We start from the raw sequence: 21,081 nt of genomic DNA on the forward strand, positions 1-21,081 counted from the left end.
TGCTGCCCATTTTTAAAGTACTGGCAGTGGCTCTGTGTACAAAGCCTAAAGGCAGCGCATTTTGAAGAAGTTTGTTTTCTTGGAAATATAGACATTGGTCAGGGAAGACAAAAATATGACTGAGCTGGTAAAAATGCTATTGTTAGAAATAATAATGTGTTAAGGGCAGTATTTTATAAATACAGAGCATTTTCTAAAGCGCGTAGAGCGGGGTGGGGAGAGGGATAAATGGCGTTGAGGGAGAGAGATGCCCAGCAGGACTGGATAACTTATATTTAGCAGTCTCTAGCCCTTTGCATTCTATAGAATGTTAGCTCAGAGGGAGCAAGCCAGTGAGATTACGTTGACCCACCCCTCACCTCCAACCCTAAAACAGGAGAGAAAGCAGCTTGCCTAAGTCACATAGTAGTTGCAGGTGGAAGTGGAGCTGGGAGCTGAAGACTTCCAGCTGCAGGTAATTTGCACCCATTAACAACAGGAAGTCCAGTGTTCTTTACACAAGGCAGTTTTCAGTCTTTTTGTGAAATCAGGGGCTTTAAGAGCATGGGAGAAAGCTGGGAGCCAGCTCTTAGGTTCTAACCCAAACCAACTTCAGGTGGAGCAGCTCTCCATGTTTTGTTTTGTTTTTTTAAGGGTAAATTTTTTTGTTTTGTTTTGTTTTTATTATTAGTTGTCTATAAGATGAAACTGTAAGAGCTTCTGTGACAGAAAGGAGAAAAAGAATAGGAAAACCAGTATTTCCTCATTTATCACCTCTGTCTGGGTAGCCGTTTTAGGCTACCACATCTGTTCTACTTTTTTAAAATCCTCATTGGAGGACATGCTTGTTGATGCTGGAGAGAGGAGAAGGGAGGGAGAGATGGAGAGAAACATAGATGTGAGACAGAAACACTGAGTGGTTTCCTCTGATATGCACCCCAACTGGGATGGAACTTGCAACCAGTAGAGGCCCTACTGTAACTGAACCCAACCAGAGGGGTCCTACCACCCAACGCTAACAGGCAAAGACTCTGGAGGCAGAGTACAGTGGAAAGGAAGGCAATCTTTTATTATATTTTTAAACTATCTGGATAGATATTTAAAAAACAGTGGTAGGGAGGAAAGGCCAGAGTATGACATCAAAAATAGCTATTTAAATATTAATATTACAACTACTGCATGGATTCCAGAACTGATAATAACACACAAAAAAATCTGTGACAAAAATCTCTTTACAGTACTATTATTACCAAGGTCATTGTACCAGAAAAATATCCTTGTACTCTGAAACATATGCCTCAGGTTGTTGAATTAAACTTGCTATAAGCAGAAGAGGGCACATAAATTTTGGTCCTGTTTAGTTTTTTTCCCTTTATGAAACCCCTGAAACTAATATTTTAGTCTGACAGGCCCATGCTCTGCTGACAGGCCCTGAGCTTCCTCCCCACCCCTCTTATCGTCCCCAATGCCTGGGGCCCATGACCTCCAGCCCCTGGCAGCCAGGAAGGAAGGAAAATTAAAAAGAAAGTGGTGTTTTTGTTCACTCCTTTAAAATGCGCCCCCAGAATCCCTGTGTAGCCAGCATGCGTCAGCTTGGTTGCCAAGGTGACATACAAATGTACAACTCAACCCCTGCCCCACATTTTTGGTGGTGGGAGGCCCCCCACCGTTACACAACCAGGAATTGAACTGAACCCACAAACTTCTGATTTACTGGATGATGCTCAAACCAGCTGAGCCACACTGGCCAGGGCTACCACATCCTTTCTAGGGCTTCACCCTATTTCCTGTTCTTGGTCCTCTTTGGCTGACTTCTTGCACCAGATTGCTACTAGATTTTGACCTTCCTGCTGGTTCTAAGTCTCCACCTTCTCTTTGTCCTTTGGGTATCACATTCAGTTCTATGTCCCCCAAGATGACATCAGTTCCTCTAAACTGTTATTCTACTCTCTTCCCTGCTCACTGTGTCAGCTATCAGAGCTGCCTTGTGTGACAGTCCCTGCACTGAAGTCACATGGGCATGTCTATACTCCTTCTGCTGCTGAATCCCAAATTTATTTCTTTGGCCAAGATCACCAGCTCAGGTTTTAGACTTCTAGGTTCTATGGATACCTTCATGTTCTATGTCACCAACCCATTTCTGTGTCTGTGTTTGCAGTCTCACTCAGCAGGACCTGCACCTAAACTAGAAGGGAGGATCACAGAGGCAACATTCTCTCAAGCCAATCAGTTGTCAAATATTGCCCATTTTACCTTTCTCTCCATAATTCTATCACTTCTCCATTTCCACTACCCCCACCTTGCTTGGTCTCATACCTGGATTATCACAGCAATTTTCTTAACTAGTGTCCTTGGCTCTACTATGTCTTCCCCCTTTTTTTTTCTCTGTACAAACACAGAATGACTGACTTGGAAATGAGATGCTACCATTCCTGGGATGAAGCCCTGCCCCTTGAATGGCCTGCATGGACAAGGCTTTCTGTGATCTCACTCCTGCCTACCTCTCCAGCATCATCTCTCACCCTTATACAGGAAACCAAACTATGTGCAGTTTCACACATCGTGATGTCTCTTTCCTCCCAGTCTTTGAGTTTGCTGTTCCTTCTGCTTGCCATGCCTCCCTACCACTTCTTCTAGCAAAGTGGAACTCTTTAAGCCTCAGTGAGGCATCTCCTCTGCTTTGAGCCTTCCTCATGTCCCCCCTACATAGCTGGTTTAGATGATATTTCCTATGACTCTCTTGGCACCCTGTGCCTCCCTGTCTCTATTAGTTCATTCCACCAATATTTATCGATTGCCTGCGATGCATCAGACAAGGCACTAGGGACAAAGCAGTGATTCTCTCCGTAGATATTAAATTCTGCTAAATGAGGAAGAAACAGGTACATAAGTAGCATGGTTAGCATGTTAGAGAGTGATAAGTACTAAGGAGAAAAATAAAACAGAGAAGGGGGAAAAGCAGCATAGTGAGTGGAGTTGCAACTTAGAAAAGGTGACTGATGAAAGTCTTTTGAGGTAGACGACCTTTGAGAAGGAGCTGAGTCCGGGAGGGGGAATGAGCCATGCAGGTATTTGGGCAAAGAGGATTTCAGGCAGAAGCAACAGCAAGTTCTAAGACCCTGAGGGGAAAATGTGCCTGGCATGTTGACAAAGAGCAAGATGGCAGCATAAATAAAAGAAGGTAAACAAGTAGGAGGTGATGTTGGAAAGGTAATAAGGGCAAGACGGAAAGATTACACCCAGTCCTGTCTATGGTGATGGGCCACTATATAAACAGTGGCTTTCCCTCTGAGCAGAGGGAAGCTATTGAGAATTTAAGCAGAAGAGTGACATATGCTTTACATTTTAATAGATCTCTCAGGCGGCATTAAAAAATAGGCTAGAGGAAAGTGGGGGCAGAAGCAGCAGACAGATTAGGAGGCTGTAGCAATAATCTAGACAAAAGATGATTTTGGTGTGGCTAGGGATCTGGCATGGTAAGTGATGAATATCTATTATAGATGTATTTTGAGATAAACATGAGAAGATTTATTGAAGTAATAAAATAATTAATTTCTGAATTAACCATCAATTACTTGAAAGGCAAAGGCATGTTTTGGGGTAGGGGAGAAATAGACAGCTAAGTTAAATGCAGTCCACACTTCCTCATTTTCTAAAACCCTACAATTTAAGAGAGGCAATATGACAAGTTCATATAAATGTCAACCATTAACAAATAGTGAGTGAGGTAAGATTGAAGTAACAGCCTCTCCATGGCTCTGGATCCACTAGTTGCTATAACAACTAACCACCAATTCTCAAGTTTCCCTTACTCAAATGCATCTCTCCATCATGTTGCTGTCCACATGGGATGGCAGGTGTGGGGAGGTTGGTGTTCTCTTCATCATAGTCACTCAGCCTCCCTATATCAAGTGGCTCTGCTGTCTTCAAAAGTCCTGACTCCTTTTTTTCTCTACCAGATTAGCCCACTCATCCATCAAGAACTTGTGAAGCCTTTGTGACTCCCTAGACTAAGTGTGTTACACCCTTCCCTGTGGTCTCTTCACAGTTATATATGCTTTGTCTATATATGTGCCATCCAATCACATAGGGCTCTTATGTAGTTGAAATGTGTTTTGGATTGGAATGTTATTTTGGATTTATTGAGTTAAAATTTGTTATCAAAATTAATTTTGTTGGTTTCTTTTTACTTTTCTAAATGTGGCTACTTGAAAATTTTAAATTATATTGTAGCTCACATCATATTTACAGGCAGCACTAACTATGTTATTTTTTAATACTATAGTGTACGCATATATATCTTCTGCACTGGAACATGAGAAAAATTCTCATCTTTGTGTCTGAAGACCCTTGAAAGTAGACTTGTCCATAACAGAATCCATCCTTCCAAATTCTGAAGAAATGAATGAACTCTGTAAGAGAAACACAAACAGAATTGAAGGTGGACAGGGAGGATTCTGACTGATGCAAAAAAGGAAGATAGAAGGAAGTAGTTTCACAGGAAAAGCCAGTGTGAATAATGCAGAGATTTCTGAAAGCATGGAATGTAGCTAGAGATGTCTAGTGAATGATTTCTCTGGAATGCAGCAGTGTGGAAAATGAAGATGGAAAGATCTGCCATGGGCAGATTGTGAAGGGTCTTCCAATGGCAGAATGAAGGGTTGGGACTTCCTTTTATAAACAAAGGGAGTCACTGAGGACCTGTGAGCTGAAAGGAACTTCCTTTATCACATATAACACAGTGGTCATGAATAACTGTACGTTGCAGTTTCCCAGGCTGTCACACTATTTGTCAGTATGAATTATTTGCATTTCTTCATTTGGTTTGATTTTTCATCCAAATGCTTGTGGCTTACAGTCCCAATTTCAGACTTTCCACTGGAAACCCCTGCTTGAATTTCCATCCCCCATCTCAAATCCCCTAAGCCCAAACCTTTTCCAGGGAAGGGAGAAAAACCTGTTCCCATGAGGATCTTTTCTGCTGAAGTTTACCTTTTGTTCCCTGAGGAATTGTCACAAGTGTCTGTTTGTGATACAGTCTTTCCTATAAGTCAGCTGGGCAACTGCTCAGCTAGCCACCTGCTGAGCAGCTTGGCACCAAGGAATAGACAAGAGTCACACACAGTAACTACACTATTCACTTAGCTTTTATTCAATTCAGGTTCACTCAAACTAGAATATCAAGATATACTCATATCCTACACACACTCTAATAAGTTGAGAGGAACATGACACACACACACACAGCAATCAATTGGGGGAAAATGAACCCAAGTCCCAGAGCCTTAGTCTGCAGGTCTGGGAGATAGCACAGTGGGCAAGAGAATTGTCAGTGTCTTACAAGGAAGGACTTCCAGAGCCAGGTGGGGAGCAGTCCTCAGTTCAGCAGGACAGAGCCTCCAGAGGCCAATGCCAAGGGAGATCTGTGTGTCATGGTACAGCACTCTGGTGTGTGGAGCTCAGCTGTCTCAGCAGTGGTCTTGAATCTGCCTCAGTTGTACCTTGACAGTGGTGTAGTCCACTCTTCTGGGTCTTTTTGATAAATGTCTTGGCACTCCTGATGCTAAGTGTGGAATTTTCCCAGGAGCCTTTGGTGGTACATGGCTGTTCTGCTTGATATCCTTGCTGGCAAGTGTGAAATTTCCCCAGGAGACTATCTAAGGATGGTCCTGCTCTGCAGACACAGCTACATTGACCATGTGTGCAGACATCTTAAGTGTGTCTCCTTGCCAGCTATGTTTACTCTGGCTTGGGTAATTTTCCTCTTGAACAAAAGTGTCATGGCTGCCTGACAGCCATTTTAGTTGACATAAGTGACTCCACCTTGTTTTAGATACTGTATGACATCTGAATCGGACCAGTGCCATTACATTAGTCCTGCTCTCCACAGGAGTGATTAGGGAGCCCTAAAGAACCAGGTCGGAGTATTCCAGAGCTTTCTCAGGCTGTGAACTCAGAGTTTTTCTTCTGAACATAACTGCCCTGGAAACAAGGGAGGAGTTGGACACAATGCCCAGCTCCAGGCTTTGATCTGAGGCTGCAGGGCCCTTTTGGTGGGGGACTCAAATGTTGGAAAATTTTTAGGTTTAGGTAATGGCTAATAAGTTTAGTAATAAATATATGTAAAAACTATTGTTTCGGGAAATGAAGGGATAGCCCATTCTGACTCCAGACCACAAGTAATTGACTTTTGTGCTCCAGAAGAGAACATAAGTAGTCAAGGCAGTGTTTGAGCCATTGTCTTCCAGGAAGAGACAGTTCACTGCCCAGGACACAGATAAAGAAAATCAATCACCCACGACTAAGGACACAGGATACAGATAAAGAACAGCACCAGTCCGAGGATGAACAGATGTTAGGGAAATTTCCAGATAGTAGCTTGTCTGGCAATTTTGTCTGATTAACCTCTTTCCTGAATTTCAAATCCCTTACCTACACTTTTGCCCCCTTATAAAAAAGGCTGACTTGAAAGGAAATGTAAGGTAGTCTATTAGGGTACAAACCCACCATCTTCTCAGATCTCTGGTCATCTGAATAAAGCTCCTGTAAAGATTCAATCCCTGTCTCTGCTTATGGGTCTGGTAGGTGACAGGCAGCACCAATACTGGCTTTTCCAGTTTCACTTTGAAGAGTGTGTTCAAGAGTCAGCCTTGGGGATTATTAAGCTTTTTATTCATGATGAGGTGCAACTGTTTCCTTAATTATATTGCTCCCATTTTACATTTTTTAACAAGTGAACCACCTTGACTGGTTAATCAAAAGTTGTATAATATGTGGTGAGAAGAAAGAAAGGATCAGATTTAAATCTGAGTTCTCAATTTTTATTAGTAGGTGAAAGCAGAAGTCTACTAGGAAGCTGAGTCCAGAGCCAGGATCAGAGCAGAAGCCTGACAGCTAATATGCAAGTCTCCCTGGGGACACGGAGCCTGGGGACAGGACCTCGAACACCAGGAAGTAAGCACAGGGAGAAATATGAGAGACTGTGGTCTGAAACTGCCATTCTGTTGATGGGAGGTCTCGGTTCAGAGGTAAGAAGTGAGATCTCACTTACCATTGTGCCAGGCAATGTTTCCTCAGATGTTAGCCAAAATTGTGAGGTAATAACAGTTTTCTTTAGCATTTTACTTTAAGCTTTAAACAGCTCTTGTCTAGCCTTTCTCTGCCTTTATCCTTATGACAATCCTATGAGCTAAGTCAGGCAGTATTAAGTTTGCCTTTTGTTGAGAATATGGATTTCAGAATGGCTCAGCATTTGCCTAAAGCCACACAGCAAATACTAGAGCTGGAGTCAGTGTCCTTTCTATTTCATTTGCTGTACAGCCTCTCTGTTCTCATTACTGACTTATTCATTCATTTGGCATCTTGTGTCCCCCCAGCCTCTTCAACCAAGCCCCATCTACCTTCATGGAGTAATTAGGGTTTTAGGAAGAGCACCCTTTGGTTTGAGTTGTAGAAAAACCTCTTCCATGGAATGTGGAAGACAGGTTGCTGAGGGTAGAGCCTGGAGGCAGAGTCTAGCAGGCTAGGGAGGAAAGAGGAGGCTGGGATACCGAACTGGCAATGAGAATGGAAAGATGGAAGACAGGCTTTGCAAGAGATTTCAAAGGAGAGTAAGGAAAAGAGAGCAGTTGAAAGAAGTCTAAGATTTTATAGTTCACTTACTTGGTAGGTCCAAATCATGTTAACCAGGTCTGGGAGATAAAATAAAGAGCCCAAGCACTTAAAGTTCATCCAGGTTTTAATATCTCAGAATTCGTTGAAGAGATTCATCAGAGCGCTGGTGGCAGTGGCCCAAGGAGTGGGTATAACCACCCACGGAAGTATGAATGACAAAAAGAGGGCCTGGGGTGAACTCTGAGCCAGGCTCTGGTTCCCACAGCCTCTCCTTGGCTAAGTCGTTAACCTCCATTCTCATCTGGAAAACCTGCAGCGGGTGACCACAAGCATCTGTGATTGGATTCGCACAAGGTGAGGAAACTGCAGGATTCAGAGTCTGGCCCCATCCCTCAACTGACTAGCTCTCCTGGCTGGTGTTTAAAAAGCCCAGGTGACCCCATAGAGCCCAGTAGGCAGTGCTCCTGGTTCACAGGGCATGTCTTTGAGTGATGGAGGCCTCCCCTGCCTCTACTTCTCTGCATCGTGTCCTCTGCCCCGGATTTGATTACTGAGTGAGTGATGTTTGCCTGGAAACACTTCCTTTATGACTTATTAAGAAAAAGCAAGAAGGGAGAAATAGAAGAAACAGAAGGTAAGAGAGCAGGATTGTATCTAAGTAAAACACTTTTCAAAGTGTCAAAAGGTCTTTGGGGAAATAGGAAAAATAAATGAGTTGAAGTGTGAAGTGAGTGAGAGGCAGGAAACTTTGGCTTCAGGAAATAAGTCTACAGTATCAGCAATTTTCACTAAAACAAAGCTAATCAAAACAAGATAAAACCTGACAAAATGAAAACTAATAATAATCATTGCCATTTTCCTCGTCATGGTCACCCTCACCACAACAGCCTGTGTTGACATATTATCTCAAGACTAGATTGATCTGAACAATGAATAGTTCATAAGGAAGTAATCTAACAAAGCAGTCAATGGTGGCTGGTGGATCAGGAAGAACTGAGTGATTGAGCTGGTCCCTTCCCTCCCTGGGTACCCTGCACAGGGTAACCCTAAATCGCACTAGGTTGGAGATCTCCAGGATGGGGCGATGCCTTGGATCTGGGCTTCGTTTCAGGATCCAGGGTCTGTAGAATCTCCTAAGTTCCCCTGGAATTGTCTGCTCATTTAAAAGTAGGAGGTTGCCCCCAAGATTGCAAAACCATGCCCTCTGGGTAAACGTAAGGGGTGACTGGGAGGAGAGAAACTGCATACTTTGTGAATCTTGAGATTCTTTGTGAGATCTGAGGTGTAAGGTGCGGCCTGCCAGAGGCCTTCTTAAACTCACTGAACTCAGTGATGGTGCCTATGCTGAGCCTTCAGAAAAGGTTTTCATGAGAAGAAAGTGATGCTGCTCTCCTATCTTTTACCCCAATTGCTGAAAATTTCCTATCTCAGGTTTCCTTTTCCTCCCACAGCCCTGCTGCCCTAGTGTCCAGGACACTGACCAACTGAAAGGGTATTTCTTCTGGGTACTTTGCTTTGTGAACACCCATACTCCATGGTTCGGTTCTTGTTGATTCTTCTACCTGGATCCCCTCCTCACTTTTGATTGTAATTCTCTCTCTTGAAATCCTACCCATCTCCACACAGCTTGATGCCTCCAAATGGAAGTTATTTCTCTCCCTTTGCTTTACTTTTTATCGTACGTATCACATTCATGCATGTTTTATGAAAATCTGCACACTTTCAGGACTTATTTTCCCTATTAGACTAAAAACTCCATCAGAGGTGGGGCCTTGTTTTATTTACCTGACTAATGTTCAGAAAAGGGAGCCCAGGAAATTTTCCATCTATAAGAGAACAAGTGAAAATGAATGCTGGCATGCTTCCTAGCATGTGGAATCATAGCTCAGCAAACTGAGCTGAGTGGTTTAAACCCAACTCACCCTTAGGGCCCAAGTCAAATGCCACCTTGTTTTTTAGTCTTAACCAGATATTTTCATTTGGAAGTGGACTCCTCCTGAATTTCTTAACAAGGGTATTAATGCCGATCACCAAATAGTTCCAGTTTTTGTTCTGGACACATGGTGAGATTGAATTTCCCTGGCCCCTTTGAAGTTTAAAGCAGTCATGTGACTTGGTTGGGCCACCAAATAAGAGCAGAAATTATTTGTGTCATGTCTGAATGGAAACTTTCAGAGCCAGTGAAAGATTCATTATGTCCTCTTTCTCCTGTCTCACCAACTGTAGAAAGTGTAGAGAATATGCAACTGGAGTTCTCGAGTAAGGACACCATCCAGCAGAATATTTCCACTAACCCATGATGAAAATAGAGTAGGAGCAGGAAATAAAACAGTTTCTATAAGCTACTGGGAATTGGAGTTGCTTAGTACTACAGCATAACATAACTGGTCCTGTCTGAAACATATACCATAATACTTCCCAATATACTATTTGTGAAACATCATCTCCCTTTTTTAAAGTATATTGTATTGATCATGCTATTACAGTTGTCCTGATTTTTTCTCCCCCTCCTCCCTGCACCCCACCTCATCTCCATTCCCACCAACCTCTTAGTTCATGTCCATGGGTTGTACATTTAAGTTATTTGGCTTCTCCATTTCCTATATTATTCTTAACATTCCCCTGCACATCAGTTATGCTTCTTATGCCCCGTGACTTTTCCCCCTATTCTCCCTCATTCTACTGCATTGATAACCCTCCATGTGATCTCCATTTCTGTGATTCTGTTTCTGTTCTAGGTGTTTGCTTAGTTTTTGTTTTTCAGGTTCAGTTGTTGATAATTGTGAGTTTGTTGTCATTTTACTGTTCATAGTTTTTGATCTTCTTCTATTTCTTAGATAAGTCCCTTTAACATTTCGTGTAATAAGGACTTGGTGATGATGAAATCCTTTAACTTGACCTTATCTGGGAAGCACTTTGTCTGCCCTTCCATTCTAAATGATAGCTTTGCTGCATAGTCATCTTGAATGTAGGTCCTTGCCTTTCATAACTTGGAATACTTCTTTCTAGCCTCTTCTTGTTTGTAAGGTTTCTTTTGAGAGATCAGCTGCTAGTCTTATAGGAACTTCTTGGTAGGGAACTGTCTCTTTTTCTCTTGCTGCTTTTAAGATCCTCTCCTTATCTTGGGTAATATAATTATGATGTGCCTTGGTGTGTTTCCTTGGGTCTAACTTCTTTGGGATTCTCTGAGCTTCCTGGGCTTCCTGGAAGTCAATTTTCTTTTTCAGATTGGGGAAGTTCTCCTCCATTATTTGTTCAAATAAGTTTTTAATTCCTTGTTCTTCCTCTTCTCTTTCTGGCATCTCTATGATTGGATGTCGGAATCTTTAAAGTTGTCCCAGAGGTTCCTCAGCCTCTCCTCATTTTTTTGAATTCTTGTTTCTTCATTCTGTTCTGGCTGAATGTTTACTTCTTCCTTCTGCTCCAAATAGTTGATGTGAGTCTTGGTTTCCTTCCTTTCACTGTTGGTTCCCTGTATATTTTTTAAATTCCACTTTGCATAGCCTTCATTTCTTCCTTCATTGTGTGATCAAGCTCAGTCAATTCTGTGAGTATCTTCATTACCAGTGTTTTTGCACTTTGCACGTGACAAGTTGTCTATCTCCTCATTGCTTAGGTTTTTTTTTTTTTTGTAGTTTTGATCTGTTCTTTCATTTGGGCCAAATTTCTTTGTCTCAGTGCACCTGCTACATTGTAAGGGGTAGAGCCTTAGGTATTCTCCAGAGTGGGGCAACCCTTTTTGCTAGTTGTGGCACTGTATGTCAGGTAGGGGTCAGAGAGGGAACATTAATGCTTGCTCAGCTCTCACCCCACTTTCTGTCACTTCCCTCATTACTCACAAGCAGATTATGCCCTTTCAGGTGCTGATTCCCAGGTGGGTAGGTTTGTGTATGTTCTAGGACTATGTGGGCCTCTCCATGGACTCTCCTGTGAGACTGGGGTTTCTCCTGCTGTTGCAACCCACACAGACTTTTACAGCCAAAGGTTTGAGTCTTTAGTTTCCCTCACTGAAACCCTGGGTTTCATGGTCTGTCTCACTCCCCTGTTGTTCTTCCCAGCTTATCTGCACACAAATGAGGGACCACTCAGTAGGCCAGCCCCTGCCTCACCTGTGCAGTTCACCACTTTGCTACGCGTCCTCTCCGACCCAGCTGCCTGTTTCTGTCCCTCCTACCAGTCTGGACGAGTGTTTCTTTATCTTCTTGGTTGTTGGAGTTCTGTGCAGTTTGATTTTCTGGTGGTTCTGGTTGTTCTTTAGTTTTAAATTGGTTGTTATCCTTCTTTTGGTTGTGCAAGGAAGCGAAGCATTTCTACCTAAACCTCTGTCTTGGCTGGAACTCCAAAATGTCATCTCCCTTTGAACAGTCATTCATCTGTTCATTCATTTGCTCAGTCATTCATCCATCCAACAGTTATTGATAGAGCACCACCATGTGTTAGGCATTGTGCTAGTTCCTGAGACAGCATAATCAAAGTATCTGTTCTTAACAGGCTTTTGATCTGGACAGGAGGGTGGAGAAGTAATCAAAGAGTATGAATGAAATATTATACATAACATAGGGGGAAATTCAGAATGCTATGGAAGCACTAAGGTAGGGTACCTAAACCCTTATAAGTTTGGGAAGACCAGAAAAGGACTGCTGGAAAAATTTCTACCTAGACTGGGCCTTGAGAGACAAATAACAGCTATTTAGGTAAGGAGTGAAGTAAAGAGGGTAGGAGATTAATCCAGGCTAAGGGTATGACCTATGTGAAGGCAAGATGGTCAAAAAGGAGCAGAGGAGGCTCAGAGTATAGCAAGTGATGCAGTGTGGCTGGTGCATAGAGTCTGAGAGGTGTGGGAAGGAAACTGAGTGAGATGAGGCTGGTCAGGTAAGCTGTGGTCAGATCTAGAGGATTCCTGGATGCCCAGTGAAAACCTCTAGTTTGGACTTTATCATAAAGGCAATAGAGAGCCATTGAAGGGTTTAAAAGTAAATGAATGGTACAATCATATGTGAGTTTTAGATTTGAAGATCATCCTGGCTGCTGCCAAGAGAAGGAATTGGAGTATGGCAGCATCCTGAGCCCCCAGGGTAAAATCTGTATCTGATGGCCCTTCTCTTCCTCTCACTCCCACCCTGATATTGTTTATACATTTTAGAAATGCCAATAGGATGGAGAGATGATGGGAGGACAAGTTTCCAGCCCTGGGAGTCTCTCTCAGTCACACCTCCAGTCTTGAGCAGTCACTCACAATAGCAGCCACATGCAGTTTGGAGGTGTGAGCATTTTAGATGCTGCTGTTCTTTCATGAGTAAACCTGAGCAAGCCCCAACCTCTCAGCAAGAGCAAGGATGTGCTGGGCAGTGCAGGCTTGCCCTCTTCCCTAGGAGACAGAAGCACCTAGGCACTTCCAAAGGAAAACCAGCCAGGTAACCGCTGCCTGGGTGGGGCATTGTAAATGCACCCACCACACTGGGCTTTGCAGCATCATAATGCAGTCTGGCTTCAGGCTCGGCTGGATCTGTGATCCTCTCAGAGCTCCAAACCTTGGAGGCAGGAGGCTGGCAAATGGAGGCTTTTGGGGGTCACAACAGAGAGAGAGGCTTTCTAACCCTTTGTAGGCTAGGGTTGGAGTGGGCAGGTACCGAAGCACCACTCTTTCAGACAGTAGAGTTGTGCTTGCCTGGGAGCTGGGCTGTGGGCTGAGCCAGGTGGTGCTGAATAGGAGGGGCACTGACATTCCAAGAGCCAGGCCAGTGACTCCAGAAGGCAAAACTTCAGTACATTCCAATTTTCCAAAATAGAAAGAATAAAACAAATCAGAGCAGATGTTCCAACATGTAATTATCAACTAATCAGTTTGGACTTTAAAAAAAGAGAGAGAAATTTCAAAATAGGTCCCATATTTCATCAGCTGCAGCCCTGGTGGAGGGCTGACTGGGTTGGAAGGGAGTTAGTTACTGCAGAAGGCTGCAGGTGACCAGGTTGGTGGGGGAGACTGGTGAGGGGCAGGTGCTACTGCCGCCACTGCTTCTGAGGCTGAGACTGCTACTGCAGGGGGAGCAGCGCCAGGCTGCAGGTGCCAGGTTGAGGCAGCTGGCTCCCAAGAAAAGCAGTTCGCTGGTAGGAACACTGCAAGCTGGGATGAGTCAGCTCCTGCCTCATCCTGCCCTAGATTTTGTTTCTGGCAGACTCAGGAAATGCCTGGCCTGGAAGAACATAAGCTGAGCACTTTAGCCTCAACCTTAAGGCTTTGGTCACCCCCTAACACCCACTCTTTCCTTTTAAGCCAGTAAGATTCAGGAAAGAATCAGGACACATTCTTGGATAGGTAGCAGTCCTTGAGCTGTGGGAGCCCTGGACTCTTGAGCTTAGCTCTGGAGTTGGGTCTGAAATCTGCAAGGCTGAAATTTTTTTTAAATGCTGCCTGGACCTTTGAGTGGTTCCCTAGCAACAAATTATATGAAGGAGGCAGCAGAGGGAAGGAAGGAAGGAAGGAAGGAAGGAAGGAAGGAAGGAAGGAAGGAAGGAAGGAAGGAAGGAAGGAAGGAAGGAAGGAAGGAAGGAAGGAGGGATCATGGAGAGGGAGTGAGAAAAGAGAGAGCCCTGTAAGACTAAGATCCCACAGTGAAATCTATAATTTTATTAGACATTTACAGTAGAGTTCTAAGATGTTAGACACTGTTTAGAAATGGACATGGTCTTTCTGCTGATGGATGCATATATATGTGTGCAACTAGACCTCTACAGATTATCTGCACTGTAAGCATGTGTGGTTTGCTGGAAGGAGCACTCTGCAGTCCCCAGGAACCCTTAGGAACAAAGTGTTATTAACACACAAACACACCTCCCAACTCCCTGTACTAGGTGCTGAATCCCAGGTTTCCTGACATGCTGGACAACCTTTGGTCCCTTCCTTCTTGCTAGAATTTAGCTTCAAACTAGTTCCCAGGTAAGGACTGGGATTCCAAAGACCACACAGGTAGCAGAGTGGCTCCAGCAAGTCCCAGTCTCATTTCTTGTTAACTGTGTGTCTTTCTTAAACTCTTTAACCTTTCTGGCTTCCATCTCCTTATCTGTAAAGTGAAGATAATGATAGCTCTTATAGCACAGGGTGGCTGAGAAGCTTATAGGAGGGAACATACATGAAGCGTTGGTACACATTCAGTAAAAGACTGGCCCCTCTGAGCAGAGCAGGTCTCCTGATGGCCTGATTGTGCAGAGCCTGGAATGGAAAGGTCATCTAACCTGGAGGAAATGGAAAATGCTCTGTAATCCTGTATATTTCCTCTTCAGGGAAGTTCTGCTCATCCCTGGAAGCCCCTTGAGATTCTCTCTCCTTTATTTTCTTTTGTTTGGAGCCTTGGCACTAGTATTTCTTCTACTATGAATGCCATTTAATCTTCTCTCCATCTTTGCAGAGTCAAATTAAGTTGACTCCTTTAGGCCCACCTCAATGCTCACCTCTGACATGAAGTCCTCCCAGCTGCTGCATTCTAAGTCTATCTTATGCACCCTTAAATTCCCTCAGCACTACATTCATATATTTATTGATGTTATTTATGCCTCTCTAGCTTGTGGTATAGTTATTTGTAAACACAAATAACAATATTAGCTCTCCTAAGAAACCAAAAGATCCTTGAGGAAAGGGTCTCTTTTGGGTCCATCTTGACAAAAATGCCCCCATCCTCATGGCCACCACAGCATCTGCCACGGGGTGGGTGCTTGATCTGTGCTTTACAGAGTGTTCATGAAGATCCCCCCTACTCTGCATGCAGCCTGGCTTGTCAATGTGCAATGGAGAAGGAGGCCATGGACCAGCCTTCCAGCTGAACATGAGTGAGGACCTATAATCCAGGGGAGCAAATGAACGAGGAGGTGTTGAGGGCTGTGAGAAGTTCTGCTGCTCGTGAATGTCAGGGACTTTGGTATGCTAAGAGAGAGAATGGTTTTTAGATGAGATTAATTGCATGGACTTTGTTCACCTTCCCCTTCATTTATTATTGAGAGGTGTCTTAGGTGAGTAGTTAAAAACAAGCACTTGAGTCCAGTTGCCTGGGTTTGTATTCCATCTGCACCACTTACCTGATGTGCAACCTTACACAATTTACTTGCCCTTTCTGTGCTTTTCCCTCAAGTCTGAAATGTGGATAATAATAATACTTGCCTTTTAGGGTTGTTGTCAAGATAAGAAGAGGTAGTAGATAGAATACTTGGGCAGTATTTTGCATCTGGTAAGCATTAGTGGTAGTTAGTATTACATACCCATGAGTCAAGACACAGAAACAATTGTGCTCAGCTCTGAGGGAGCAGAGAAAGTCCAGAGATCTAGGTTCAAATTCTAACAGCCACTTCTGTAACTGTGAGGTACTCAGCTTCCTTAAGAATTAGTAGTGCCTCAGCTTTTGCATCTGTAAAATGAGAGTTGAACTTGTTGCTGTCTGAAAGCTTCTCTCAAGCTCTATTTTAATGTGTTTACAAATATTTAGGAAGAGACAAGATACAGGAAACAAATATTATACTCAAATGCTAACTTTGCATACTCTTTTCTCAGCTTCTGTATCTTTTTTCTTATCCCCCTTTTATTCTCTCCACTGTTCCTTATATCACCTCTGATTTGCTCTCTCTCTGTCTCATGCAGGTACATTGCCCCCTTTTTCTTATTACCTCATTTAATCTCACTCTTTTCAGACCCTGTCTCCAGCACATCAGTTTGTCAGAAAACCTCAAGGAGAAGGGTCCTGGGCAAGGTGGATGCAGGAGGGAGCAGCCCACATCTACATCAGTTACCTGAAAAGCTAAGGAGCTGGCAGGAGGATTAGGCTTTATTGGATATATATGCCCTGGCTTTATGTGGGCTGAGCTTTCTATGACACATCAAGAACTGTGGGCTTGACAAGAAGTCAGGGCACTAGAGAAATATGAAAAAGGATTTTTAAAAAAATTTTAATAAATGATAAGAAAGAGAAAATGAACAAACTCCACATCCCTCCCCTTGCTCATTTCCTGCCCTGGTACAAAGGTGAGTGCACCCATGGTGAGGGGCCCCCCATGGAGCCAGCAGCCTGGCCAGGCACCAAGCACCAAGCCACTGACTGGGACAGCTGGTGGGCTTCACGCCTGTGTGAGACCTCTGTTCTGTCTCTCTCTCCCACTCTGCTGGGTCTCCTCTATCTCTCTCTGTTGCTGACTCTTCCCCCTCTCCCTCTCTCTGACACCCCTTTAGCACCCCTTTCCTAACCTTCACAGAGAGGATCCAATTAAAAGCAGAAATGGCAGTTTGGTTCCTGAGCTGACATCTCTGTTGCTGCAGAAGCTCCTGCAACTGACAGAAATCCTTGGCTTTCTTACTTCCTTATGTGGAAAAGAAAAAAAATCACTCAACCCTGCTGTCCCCCTCCTCTTCTCTGCCTTGCTCCTTTCCCTCCCTAGCTCTCCCCTCACAAAGGGTCTTTCCCCCAAACCCAGAGAAGAATGGCATTTGGACAGAAGGGTAACTATGTGATCGTTTTGAACTCTGCTCAGCTCTGCTACCCCACCTTGGTTCCTCCACAGGGCAGAAGTGCTGTCCATGTTGCATTTCAATGAGAGTTTGAAGGAGGCAGCAGAGGCCCCAGTTTGATCTTGGGCACCCCCTTACCTGCTTGTCTGTATTTAGAAATTTTAGGTTTGTAGTTCTGTGGCTCCCAACACTGCTCACTAACAGTTACATTTTGTGAGCATCACTCTGGAGCTGCCAAGAGCCCTAGTTTCCCCTGTGTCTACTTCCAGTCTGGTACTCTTCATCCACTGCCTCCCTTACCCTGAGATGGAGGCACCAGGCTCTTGGGCTGTACTTCACTATTCACTGCTCTCCGCATCTCCACCCACCCTCTGCCCCCTCCAGAGCTTCTCATCCCCTGCTCCAGTAGGTCTAAGGGCCCATGCTCCCAACAGCACATCCAAAGCCACTCACCGCCATGTCAACATGCTCTTCCTCCAAAGTGACAAAGTCAAGGTTTCCATCCTCTCAGTCCCCAACTGTAGACCCATGCCATCTTCAGACCTGCCATTCTTATTTGCCTTCCCAAGCCCAGCACTCACAGCCCTGAAGCTGCAGCCTCTGCAGCACCTTCAAGTCCACCTCCCCCTGTCCCCATGTTCACATCATCTGTTCCATCACTGCTGCCAGGCCTCCGCCTGTTCTCCTTGCCTCAAGTCACAGGAGACTTCAAGCCACTCTCTACTTCAGGGATTTCTAGTCCTAAACCTAGTCTCTTTCTTATCTATGCCATACTCAAGAAGTTGCTACAGCTCCCTATTGCATATGAATCGCAGTCCAAATCCCTTTTCAACCTTATGTCTCACTGTGTCACTCCCACCCTTGACTGCCTCCCAGCATTCTCCAAACTCCCAGGCTCTTTCTAGCTCCCCATCTGTCTCCATGCTGTTCCTCAACCTAGGACTTCCTCTCCCCCAGCCTGTCACTGTGCCTTGTCTGACAATTTATGCTAATAAGATATCTTGCCTGGGAAAGGCACACAATAAACATTTGTAGATGGGTAGATTCAAAATAAAAAAAATCTGAGTCATTTATTTATTTTAGTAATATGCATTGAGTGTCTACTCTGGGTCTGGCTGCACTAGTCACTGGAGATACAAAAGTGAGTAGGAGGCAACCTTGGTTTCTATTTTTGATGTGCTCACAGTCTAGAGGAAAGGCAGGTATAAAAATAAAGGAATTCCAGTGCAACATTAATTGATAAATAGGTCATCTTTTACTAAATGTCTAGTTACTAAAAATAGGGAAATGAATAAGGTGCAATCTTAACCTTTGAGGAGTTTCAGTTCTAGTGGAAGAGGCTGACTAAAAGAAGGGAAATAGGGACAAGTGCAGGTTTATTTATATGTGCTCTGGGCATGTGCAGTAGGGACAGTTGATCCAACCCTGCAAGTTCAGGAGACCATGTCTAAGCTGAGTTAGGAAATGAGCAGGGGACGTGAGGGTGCAGGAACAGGGGAAGGATAGGAAGCAGGGAGAGGAAGTGAGGGGGGTGCACAAGGCTGGAGTGGAGGTGCAGGAGCTAAGGTGTGTGGACGAAGAAGCTAGTCATGAAAGTGAAGCTTAAGGACTGAGCAGAGGCCAGATTGAGAAGGCCTCAGTGAAGGAAGTTGGGTTTTATCCTGAGCTTCAAGGAGCTCAAGCAGCACAAAGCAAGGTGGCCATTTTGTACTTTTGAACCATTATTCTACTGTTCTCCTTCACTCATTTTTTGTTCATTCACTGACTCATTCAACATCTCTTGTGCACCTACTGCATGCTAGGAGTGATGCTGTGCATTGCAAGGAGGGTGAGATTAGAGGTTGGAGTTCAGTTCAGAGGCTGAGCAAAATCAGGAGAGAGAAGACAGTGGCCTGGGGTAGAGTGATGGAAGTGGGGATGGAGCCATTTCAGAGGTAGAAACTTTAGAACTTGATGATAAAGTAAATGGGCTATATTGAGAGTGAGAGATGGTAAAAATAATTACATTTACTGAGTTTTACTGTATGATAGGCATGATTCTATATGTATTTTCCAATTCTTACAACCACCATGTGAGGTGGTCTCTATTGTTATCCTCACTTTTCTGAATAAGGAAATTGCAGCATAGAGATGTTGAGTGACTTGCCTAAAGTCACAGAGTAAGTTGCAAAGCCAGGATTTAAATATGGGCAGAAGAGCAAAAGGGGCATATTCCTAACATGGAAATAGCCTGAGTAAAAGGGCAGGGGAAAAGTAGATATGTCAGATGCAAAGGAGAAGAAACATGCATGCATCTCATCAAATTTGATAATTTTAGACAAATTTGAAAACAAAGTGAAGTATTACAGAACCTTTGAAGTTTGAAATTGAGCTGTGAGTGATGCTTCCATAAACCAAGACTTCTAACAGTTTCTGGAGAGCAAACTTAACCTGTGAAAATAGGAGAAGAGGTGGCATCCAGCTCAGAGGACCCAGTTTTCCTCAGATCCATCTAGAATCTCCTAAAGCTGAAGGGCCCTTTCTTTGTTGGGTTGGAACAGTCATAAAAACTGTTCAGCTTAACTCCAGGAAAACTTCTTTAGCATTATGTTCTATCACATTCCAGTGTGTTCTTGGATCACGCTGACAAACAATTGCATATATCTTCCTGAAGTGTGTTATGCTGGCATATATCCAGAACTAGCTACAATATTTGAAGGACCCAGTGCAAAATTAAAATCAAGGGTCACGCCCTGGCCATGTGGGTCAGTTGGTTACAGTGTTGTCCTGTACACCAAAAAGTTGTAAGTTTCATCCCTGGTCAGGGAGCACATCTAGGTTGCTGGTTCAGTCTTCAGTCTGGGAGTATATGGGAGGCAACCAATTAGTATTTCTTTCATCTCTCTCTCTCTCTCTCTCTCTCTCTCTCTCTCTTTTGCCCTTCTCTCTAAAATCAATAAACATCCTTGGGTGAGGATCAAAAATAAAATAAAATAATTTCAAGCAAATGTTTTACATTTCAAGCAGAGCATTCAAAAATATACAGGGCCTTTCAGAGTGCAGGGCCCTATGTAACTATGCAGGTTCCAGACCCATGGAGCTGGCCCTGCGTGGATCACTCATTCAACTGTGCTATAAATTTCTTTAGGGTAAGGACTGTTTTTTTTGTCCAAAAATACTCTGGAGTACAAAATAAACTCATCAAGTTTTGGAAAAACAATGTAGGAGAAGGGATCCATACATCTCTATGCCAAGCCCTGCTGTGGGTGTGTTTTATAAAAGAGTAAACAAAGGTGCAGTGATTTGCTTAACATTAATTACTGTTAATGATGGATGGAATCTAGATAGGCATGCACACTTTTCTGCTCCAAAGCCCAATATTTGCAATATACCTTCAGCAGTGTGATGATTCATATGAAGGGGACCTAAGCCAGATCCCTTGAAACTTCCATCTTCCTCATCAAACCATTAAGACCACTTAATGGGGCTCGGAAGAATGGGGAGCTTGGTGCAAGATTGCATTCTTGCTGAAGCCCCACTTGACCTTACTTGGGTGGTTTCCAGTATTTGTAGGAATCAGGAAACTGAGGTTAGAAATGGCCCATGGACCTGGGATGGGCTGAGACTCAGGGTGGGATGTCAGCTAACAAGTTAACTAGCATTAACTAAATGTGCCTGAGCCTGTGCTGTGAGCTGGGAATGGAAAGCAAGTCAAAGATAAAGTGAGATGGATGGACGGGGTCAGGATCTATACACATTCTACTTGTTAATTTTGCAAGCTGCAAGTTTAATTTTTAAATCAAGTTTCTGAACTGTTTACAGCATAAAATAGACCCATTATAATGGCTTCATGTAGATTTTCACTTAGTAAAGTAGTGATTCCCAATATTTTTGCTCCTTTTGAATTCTAAAAATATTTCAAAATCTCCCACATCAAAATAATTTTCTCTTCAGTGACCTGTTCATCAAGAAATTGTGTAATGACAAAAAGCCATACTCGAAAATGTGTTTTATTTGTCACA

The sequence above is a fragment of the Artibeus jamaicensis genome, unplaced genomic scaffold (assembly GCF_021234435.1).
Source record: "Artibeus jamaicensis isolate MK-2021 breed Jamaican fruit bat unplaced genomic scaffold, CSHL_Jam_final contig_585, whole genome shotgun sequence".
Classification (NCBI taxonomy): domain Eukaryota; kingdom Metazoa; phylum Chordata; class Mammalia; order Chiroptera; family Phyllostomidae; genus Artibeus; species Artibeus jamaicensis.